This window comes from Paroedura picta, chromosome 3 (assembly GCF_049243985.1).
Source record: "Paroedura picta isolate Pp20150507F chromosome 3, Ppicta_v3.0, whole genome shotgun sequence".
In the NCBI taxonomy this organism is placed as follows: domain Eukaryota; kingdom Metazoa; phylum Chordata; class Lepidosauria; order Squamata; family Gekkonidae; genus Paroedura; species Paroedura picta.
Genome location: NC_135371.1, coordinates 69,366,597 through 69,375,366, shown reverse-complemented (window position 1 = coordinate 69,375,366; position 8,770 = coordinate 69,366,597). Strand labels below are relative to the sequence as shown.

Below are 8,770 nucleotides of genomic sequence, written 5' to 3'. Positions count from 1 at the left end.
GACGCACTGAGCGAACCCACCATACGCGTTGTCTGCGCATGCGCGCGCCCTCGTCTGCCTGGCTGTCGGGCACTTCCGGCACCTGCTTGATGGGCCGGGAAGCCCTGCACTGCACTCCCATCCTGTTTGTTCTGCATTGCCATCTCTTCGGCCGTCACCCCTGGCTGCTACGGGTGTTGCTGCTGTGCCGTTCGTACATGGCTTGCCGCGCTACTTCCTCCTCCGCATCTTCCATCAGATCCCTACCCACCGTAGCGGTGGCCATGCATAATGGGTCTTATGTTCACCTAAGTGCTTGGCATCACCCTGATGCCATTGCCCCCACCCCAGATATGTGCATTATTCTCCTTTATTTGCTACCAATTAAGATATTCCTTCCAGGCCCTGATCTCTATGCCCCTACTTTCACAGTTGAGCTGGGTGAGACTAGCTAGAGAATTTTTTAGGGTAACACTTGAGTTTTGGAATGCCCTCCTGCTTGAGATTCAGCTTGTGCCTACTTTAATGCAAAGCTTTTAATTGTAGTTTTTATCTATAGCCTGTTTTTGGTCTGAGGGCTGTTTTAATAGTATGTGTTGATTTTGAGGAATAGTTGTAAGAATGTTATTTGTAAGCAATCTTGAGCAGAAGTCTGCAGAGGCGGCATTAAAATTTCCTGAACATTAATAAACTTCAGTTCCAATTTCTGATCCTGTTGGATCAAGCCTTCCAGTGGTGCTTCATCATCACCCTATCATAGAACCCTAGTACTGGCATGTAAGTCATTGTTCTGAGTTGGCATTTTAGGGTACTCTTTCCTGGGAAGCTTGGCTAGGGCTTGAGCCAGCATTAACATCCAGACCAGCAACTCTATGGTCAGGGAGTGAGATGCTGCATAGGGGAAGTAATTTCCAACATGGGTTCCTAGGGTTATTGGTGAATGTGGTACGTTTATGGAAAACATGTACGCCCAACAATATCTTTCCATTTGTAAGATTCTAAGCACAGAGGCTACTTCCTGTTATCTTTTCAGCTGAGATTTAGTTCTGGAGCTCTCCACTCTGTGCTCAGGGCTGCTTCTTTGCTCACACTTGTTATGTGCTATGACTGGAATTAAGTATTAAGATAGGCTGATCATTTTCACCCCTGTAGGCCTAATGCAGGCTTTCTCAACCAGGGCTTCTTGACACCCCTGGAAGGATTTCCCAAATGGGAGTGAATTGTTTATATATATATTTAAAAATTGTTAAACATTTATCAGGTGTTGTGCCCATATGTGGTTGTCAACCAGTCCCCCCCTCCCAAAATGACCAATAAAGGGCCTGGAGGGGGTGGGATAAGGAGGGGCCCTGGGTGGTCATGTACACAGCTCTGCTTCCCAACCACTTTCTGCATGATTGCATCACTTCTGGGGTTTCTCGTAGCCTGAGGGCTTCAGGGGTTTCTCAACTGTGAAAAATTCAGAAATCCTGGCCTAATGATTCAAAGGATTATACCTACCCCACTAGTCTCATTCTCTGTTTTTAAACTCAGGTCAATGTTAATGTTGATTTGAATTTAGTCCTCCCATGGACACAAATGAAAAAATTTCAAAAACAAAAAGGTCTCAAAAACATTTTTGCATGTATACATTGAGCTTCCAGATTAGAGATGAAAACTAAAATAATGTGTTGACAAGAGTTTTTTAATGTTACATTTTAAATAAATTACCTCAGGAGATAAAAACATACAAGAATCAGGCAGTGAAAAATAGGTAATATGTTTCTTTTGTTTCTGCTCAAAGTCAGTATTTAATCCCTTAGGGGGACTAACTTCTCTTCTAACTGATGATTGCATCAAAAATTCCGTTGAAAACATATTTATTATTTATTCCTTCATTTTGCCTCTTATTCAATCCAACCCTCTCAGAAACCCTGGGAGGGACGGATTGGAAGTGAGAGACTTTGATTTAAAAGGTCCCACTCTAGGAGACCAAATGAATGGGGGCCAGAGTCCTGGCAGGCATCTCCCCAGGTGGCAAGGGTACAGGGACTCTCTTGGAAGAAGTCCGCTGTCCATCGATACTTTGGGGCAGGAGACACGTGCCAAGCGGAGCTCAGGTGGAACAGGGCATTGTGTTGGTTTGAAAAGGGGGATGTTTCCAAAGGTTAGACCCAAAAGAGGCACTTTATTGTGGCATAACTGCAGCCCAACAGTCGATGCCAGATTGGGCTAGCCAAACCAGCGTAGGACTGATCAAGGGACGACGGTTTCCGTAGCCTGGATCCTTCTTCACAACGGAACATGCCCCCAAGATCGCCCTTCCCGTTCAACTCGCTCGGTTTGCTCTTCCCGCCCCGCATCGAAGTTGCTTCTGCCCGACCCCTCCGCTTCGGGATTCCCTCGACAGCCGGCAATTAAAAGGCAGTGTGAAGTGTCGCTCTCCCCTCGCCGCTCCCCCCCCCCACACACACACCCCGCGCCCTCCCCTTTTATCTTGCCGACACATCTGCTTGCTCTCCAGGAAGGGACGGCTCGCCCAGCGCCCCGGTGTGCTTGAGCCTCTCCCTGAGCCCAACGCTCTGCCCCAGTCGCTGGAAGGAAAAAATGGTCTGGACTCCCACCACCAATGTATAGATGATGTGCTCGCCTCCCTGCCAGGCGTGAAACGGCTATTTTTAGAAAGCCCTGCGATTTATTTATTTATTATAATATTATTATTATTATTTTTACCCTTCTTTTGCAAACCTTGGAGCGGAAGAGCCGTGCAAGGAAAGAAAGCCGGGGCACCGCCGCAATCCCCCCTGGCAGAGCAGCCCGGGTGGCCAGGCCAGCAGAAGCCTCCCCGTGCCAAGCACCCAGGTGGGTACGGCTTTGTTTTGTCACCCTACCTGCCTCCCGCCTCCTCTCCATCCCTCCCCTTCTCGCCTGTGGGCCGCTTAGGCCCAAGCCTCTGCCACAGAAAAGCGACCAGCATGCCTTTTAACCCCCTCGGGGCTGGGCGTGTCTCCTTTGCCAGCACGCCGCAGGTTTTGTTCCAGCCGCCGCTGCTGGCTGGCAAACAGATCGGGGGGGGGGGGGGGGAGCGGCAGGTGGGAAGCAAGCCAGCCCGCTTTTGCGGGCTGTGCTGTTCGGCAGCGGCAAGAAATGGCCTACCGGTCTCGTTCGAGAATCTCCTCCTCCTTTCCCGCTCCTCATCCCCACAATCCTTGCAGCCTGCAATGCTGTGCAGTAGGGCGGAACTGCTCTGGACTGCTTTCCTTGAGGAGGTTTTCACAGGCACGCCACCAGCCTAGTCATGAAAGCTTCTGCAAGCCTCCCATTTCCTCTCACTTCCCCTCCCAGCTCCTATTAATAGCAGGAGGGCTTTTGTCTTTTGCCTTGCAGCCTTTAATTATTCCCGAGACTGGGTTGGGGCAGGGAGTGGAGAAGGAGAGCTTGCTCGGGTGGTGGGGACGAGTCTCCCAGTATTATCTTATGTAATGTAATCAGGTTAATAAAGTAACAAGCGGAGGGCAGCCTGCTGGGTGTGGGGCGCAGGATTCCCTGTGCGCAGAGTAGATGCAGGTCCCCAGCCATGTCTCATTGCCCTGCAGGCTTGCAGCGGTGAAAGCAAGGTCAGCAAATATGTGTGAGGCCCTGCAGTCGAATTTGTTGTTGACACCTCCTCCCAGGAGTCAAATGCCAGCATCTAGAAGAGAAAATGTGGTCTGAGGCTTCTTGAACTGAACCAGGAAGAGAATCGGGGGGGGGGGGGGGAGGCTATGTTGGGATTTGACCTATGGGAAGGCGACTAAGCCGAGAGAGGAATGGGAAGGCGACTGTAAGCCGCTTTGAGCCTCCTTCGGGTAGGAAAAAAGCGGCATATAAGAACCAACTCTTCTTCTTCTTCTTCTATACCCAGATCCCAGAGAATAACAGGTTTCTTTCTTGATTATATTGTGCCCCGGAAAAGGAAAATGCAGTTGCATTTTTGTTAACATATACATATGTTAAAGTTATAGATGCACAACAACTGATGGCTGATCTGTAATTTGGTGTATCCTCATGCAGAGTCTCACTTCTTAATACTCCCAGCTCTGCTCTCACCTGTCCGCTGTACAGTTTGTTGTACCATGGACCTGAACAAACCTATAGGTGCAAACCCAAAGTCAGAAATTGTATACAGGCAACAGATGACATTGTTTAGTAACAGTTGCAGATCTGCAAAGCACCTTTTCACCATGGCAGTATCACTATCGCTATTGACAGTGGAGTGTCTTCGAACAACAAGTTCAACCATTCTTTATTTGGTACATAGCAATGAGGTGAGGAGGGGTCCCACTGAATACCGACAACTTACTCCTTTTACATGTTCCTTTCTAATGCAATGGGGAGGGGACAAGACACCAAAAGAATAAAAGACATTTTTCTGTTATATGATCAAAATGCAGCTCTAGCCAGATCAGTTAGGGCATGGCGGGGGAGGGAGGGGAGGAAGAGGTTCAAACTGTAGGCTGGGAAATTTCTTGAGAGTTAAAGATGTATCCTGAGTAAGGCAGAGTTTGGGGAGGGAAGGGACTTTGCCTAGGTATAATGCCATAGAGTCTACCCTCCAAGGCAGCCATGTTCTCTGTACAAGTCTCTGTAGTCTGGAGGTCTGTTGTAATTTCCAGGAGATCTCCAAGCCCCACCTAAAAATGTACAACCCTGCTGATATGACTTCCAAGCCTGGCCAGCTTTCTCTACTGGCTGACTAGAGTGGCGCCATAGTTCTTCAGGGCTGTGGTTGAGACTTATGATCTAGGGTTGCCATTTCTGGGCTGGGAAATTCTGGGAGATTTTGGCAGGAGTGGTTTAAGGATTTGCAGGGCCAAAACCCCTGAGCCAGTTTAAGGATTCGCAGGGCTCTAGCAGAGTACAATTGTGGCAGGAGCAGCCAGCTGGGGGCAGAGGAGCTGTGCACAGTGAAAAGGGGTGTTACTCAGGGAAAATGAAGAAGGAGAGAGGCTATGGCCATGATCCATGGATGGGAGACACGACAAGTGGCCCCTGGAAGTGTGGGGCCCGTAGCATGTGTTGCATGGATAAACTGGCCATGGATTGTGGGGGAAAGGAGGTTGGAGGAGGAGAGGAAGCTAATATAGTGCCTATGGAGTTCACCTTCCAAAGCAACCACTTCCCCTGTGAAAACTGATCTCTGTCATCTGGAAATCAATTGGGATTTTGGGAGATCTTCAAGCTGTGATGGATAGCACTTTAATAGTAAGGTTCCATCTACTGAAGTAACAGCAACAAGTAAGTGAAGGGTTAAAATTCCTCACCAAGGCAGAGAGTTTGAGTGACAGACAGTTTCAAGCACTCTGATTGGCAAGCAATAGCTGAGAGGGAATTGATGTAGTACTTGGCCCATTCTGCACACATTGGATAATGCAATTTCAATGCACTTTTGCAGCTGGATTTTCCTGTGCAGAACAGGATAATCCACTTCTAAAGTTCACTGGAAGTGCATTATCCAACACATGTGGAATGGGCCGTTGTGTGCTAGAGGGAGTTTATTGCAATTCTGTTTGGCTTTCTGAGAGAACCTGCATCTAGGGAAGACCTGTTTGTGTTTAGTTGAATAACTGCTCTGAAGAGATATCTTAATTAAAGAAAAAAGTCTTTACTGAAAGCTAAACTATACAGCAGTGGTCCCCAACCCCTGGTCCGGGGACCGGGACCGGTCCGTGGATCAGTTGGTACTGGGCCGCAGCTCCTCCTCGTCCTCCACCCCAGGTGCTGCCTCGGGGGCTGCCCTGCCACTCTGCCGCCAGATCACCTTTGGTACTCTCCAGTGTCCACCATGGCTGGGGCTCCCCCTCGGCATGGCACTGTGCAGCTGCTGCTGGCAGCGACCCCCAGTGGGCGGCAGGAAGTCTGGGGTGCTGGTGGAAAAGCAAGTGGAGCAAGAGCTCAGGCGGCGGTGACGTCCCTCAGTAAAAGACTACCCCTCCCTCCGGGCCTCAGCAAAATTGTTAAACATTGACCGGTCCCCGGTGATAAAAAGGTTGGGGACCACTGCTCTAGAAAATATCCCCAGGTCTTCCCATGCCATCTCCTTTACAGTTGACCTGCTAATTTAGAAAGTTGGCAGCTTTGGAGGGTGGACTTTATGGCATTATACCCTGCTGAGGTTCCTCCACTCCCCAACCCCCACCACCCCCAGACTCTACTTCCCAGATCACTAGGTATCAACTAACAAACAAAATATTTTATTTTACAAAGAGGAAAATGTTAGTTGGCATAAACAATTCAAGTTCTTACATACAAATCAGAGTTAAAACTTCTTTGTTATAGGCTAATGAGAAGTTGATTACTGACGGAGCAGTGCAATAAATCTCCCAATTCAGGCCAAAGGAGAGGGGAGTATTTGGTCTGAATTGGGAGATTCATCACACTACCAAATTTCCTCTGCCAAATATTTGCCCAAGTTTTCCAGATACTGTATACAGTGGTCCCCAACCTTTTTAACACCGGGGACCGGTCAACGCTTGACAATTTTGCTAAGGCCCGGGGGGGGTAGTCTTTTGCTGAGAGACATTGCCGCCACCGCCTGAGCACATGCTCCACTTGCTTTCCCACTGGCGCCCCTGACTTCCTGCCGCCTGCTGGGGGGCACTGCCAGCAGCAGCTGCGCAGTGCCACACTGAGGGGGAGCCCCAGCCATGGCAGCCGCCGGAGAGCACCAAAGGTGAGCCGGTAGCAGAGTGGCAGGGCAGCCCCGAAGGCAGCAGCTGGGGAGGAGGAGCCATGGCCTGGTACTGACTGATCTACGGACCAGTCCCGGTCCCCGAACCAGGGGTTGGGGACCACTGTTATAGGTGATCCTGCTGCATATTTTAAAGTCATGGTTGATTTAAATCACTGGTTCCCAAACTTATCTGGCCTACTGCCCCTCTCCTGAAAAAATATTACTCAGCGCCCTGGAAATTAATTTTTTAAAATTTTAATAGTTATTCATCGCCCCCAAATGCACCCATCGCCGCCCCCCTGGATCGCTGCAGCACCCACCAGGGGGCGGTAGCACCCACTTTGGGAATCACTGATTTAAATGGACAGTTGGCCAGGCATACTGAGGCTGAAACTTGTCATACATAAACCAGTGTAGAACATCTCCTTTAGCAGGCTTTGTTGGGAATAGTTATCAATAGTAGGCAAGATGCCTTTCAGAGGATCTTATCCGTATTTAATAGTCTTATTGAATAATTCCTGATAAGTTTCTAAAGATTCAGAGTTCCCTGGGGGGAAAGTTTGAATGGTACTGCTCTACATGAACATTCTCTTTACTTGGTTGGATGAAATAATATTTCTGCTTGAAGGACAGGGATCATTTACTCAAGGGGCAAAGGGTATCCAGATACCAGCACATCTCTGTGTCCTAAAATCACCACCAGTTAGTACTTCTTTAAATGTTAGCGCTAGCAGTGCAATCCAGTACAGAGCTGCTCCACTTGAAATCAGTGGGTTTAGCCTGGCAAAACTTTGTGCAGGATTGTTCTGGAGAGCTTACAACATTGTGTCGTTTCAGTGATACAGGTGGTAGTAGTACTTCCTACACAGATGAAGCCAGAGATGTCAAAGACAAATTAAAACAAATCGAGTTTCTTTGGCTGCAGCTTGGGTGTTTGTTTCTTCAATTGCAGCGAGCTCTAACATTAGTATTGAAATGATCTCAACTAGACAGAGCTGTTAGCACCTGGGAGAGGTAGATGAAAAACTGTGTTCACACTTTAACTCTTCCTAGTGTTTATTTGGAACAGTTTACGAAAAAGCTAGCTGAACAGCTAGCTGAGTGAGCCAAAAGGATTTCTCATAGATTTTTACACGGGGAAGAGAAAAGTGTCAGATTATTTTGGTTGCATTACAGTAGCACCTGGAGTCTCCACTGAGCTAGGCAATAAACATGCACACTAAAAGAGAACCCTACCCTTGCCCTGGGCAACTCATGTGCTGAATAACCAAGTCTACCCAGAAATATGTATAAATATGCTGGTTGTTGTTGTTGTTGTTGTTGTTAGGTGTGAAGTTGTGTCCGACCCATCGCAACCCCATGGACAATGAGCCTCCAGGCCTTCCTGTCCTCTACCATTCCCCGGAGTCCATTTAAGTTTGCACCGACTGCTTCAGGGACTCCATCCAGCCACCTCATTCTCTGTCGCCCCCTTCTTCTTTTGCCCTCGATCGCTCCCAGCATTAGGCTCTTCTCCAGGGAGTCCTTCCTTCTCATGAGGTGGCCTAACTATGTGAGCTTCATCTTCAGGATCTGACCTTCTAAGGAGCAGTCAGGGCTGATCTCCTCTAGGACTGACCAGTTTGTTCGCCTTGCAGTCCAAGTGACTCACAAGAGTCTTCTCCAGCACCAGAGTTCAAAAGCATCAATTCTTTGATGCTCGGCCTTCCTAATGGTCCAACATTCACAGCTATACATTGCAACTGGAAGACCATAGCCTTGACTAGGCGCACTTTAGTTGGCAGGGTGATGTCTCTGCTTTTTAGGATACTATCTAGATTTGCCATAGCTTTCCTGTATTGTTTTCTTCTACTTGTTTGCACTGTTCATTTAATAAGGCATTCTTATCTTTTCTAGCTATTCTCTGGAATTCAGCATTCAGTTGGGTGTATCTTTCTCCCTTGCCTTTCACTTCCCTTCTTTCCTCAATAATTTGTAAAGCTTCCTCAGACAGCCCTTTTGCTTTCTTGCATTTCTTTTTCTTTGGGTTGGTTTTAGTTGCTACCTCTTGTACAATGTTGCGAACCTCTGTCCATAGTTCTTCAGGCACTCTGTCTATCA

The 8,770-nt window shown here is 48.2% G+C and overlaps 1 protein-coding gene across 4 annotated transcripts in view; it reads left to right on the top strand.

Moving 5' to 3' along the window:
• Positions 1 to 2,388: 2,388 nt before the first annotated feature.
• Positions 2,389 to 8,770, top strand: part of CPLX2 (complexin 2) — a 391,294-nt gene continuing 384,912 nt past the window's right edge. For 2 of the 4 annotated variants that reach the window (XM_077326369.1, XM_077326370.1), the window contains exon 1: positions 2,389 to 2,820. The gene's annotated coding sequence lies outside the window, so the exon portion shown is untranslated. The remainder of the gene's footprint in view (positions 2,821 to 8,770) is intronic. The other 2 variants (XM_077326365.1, XM_077326366.1) reach the window with 1 other exon arrangement.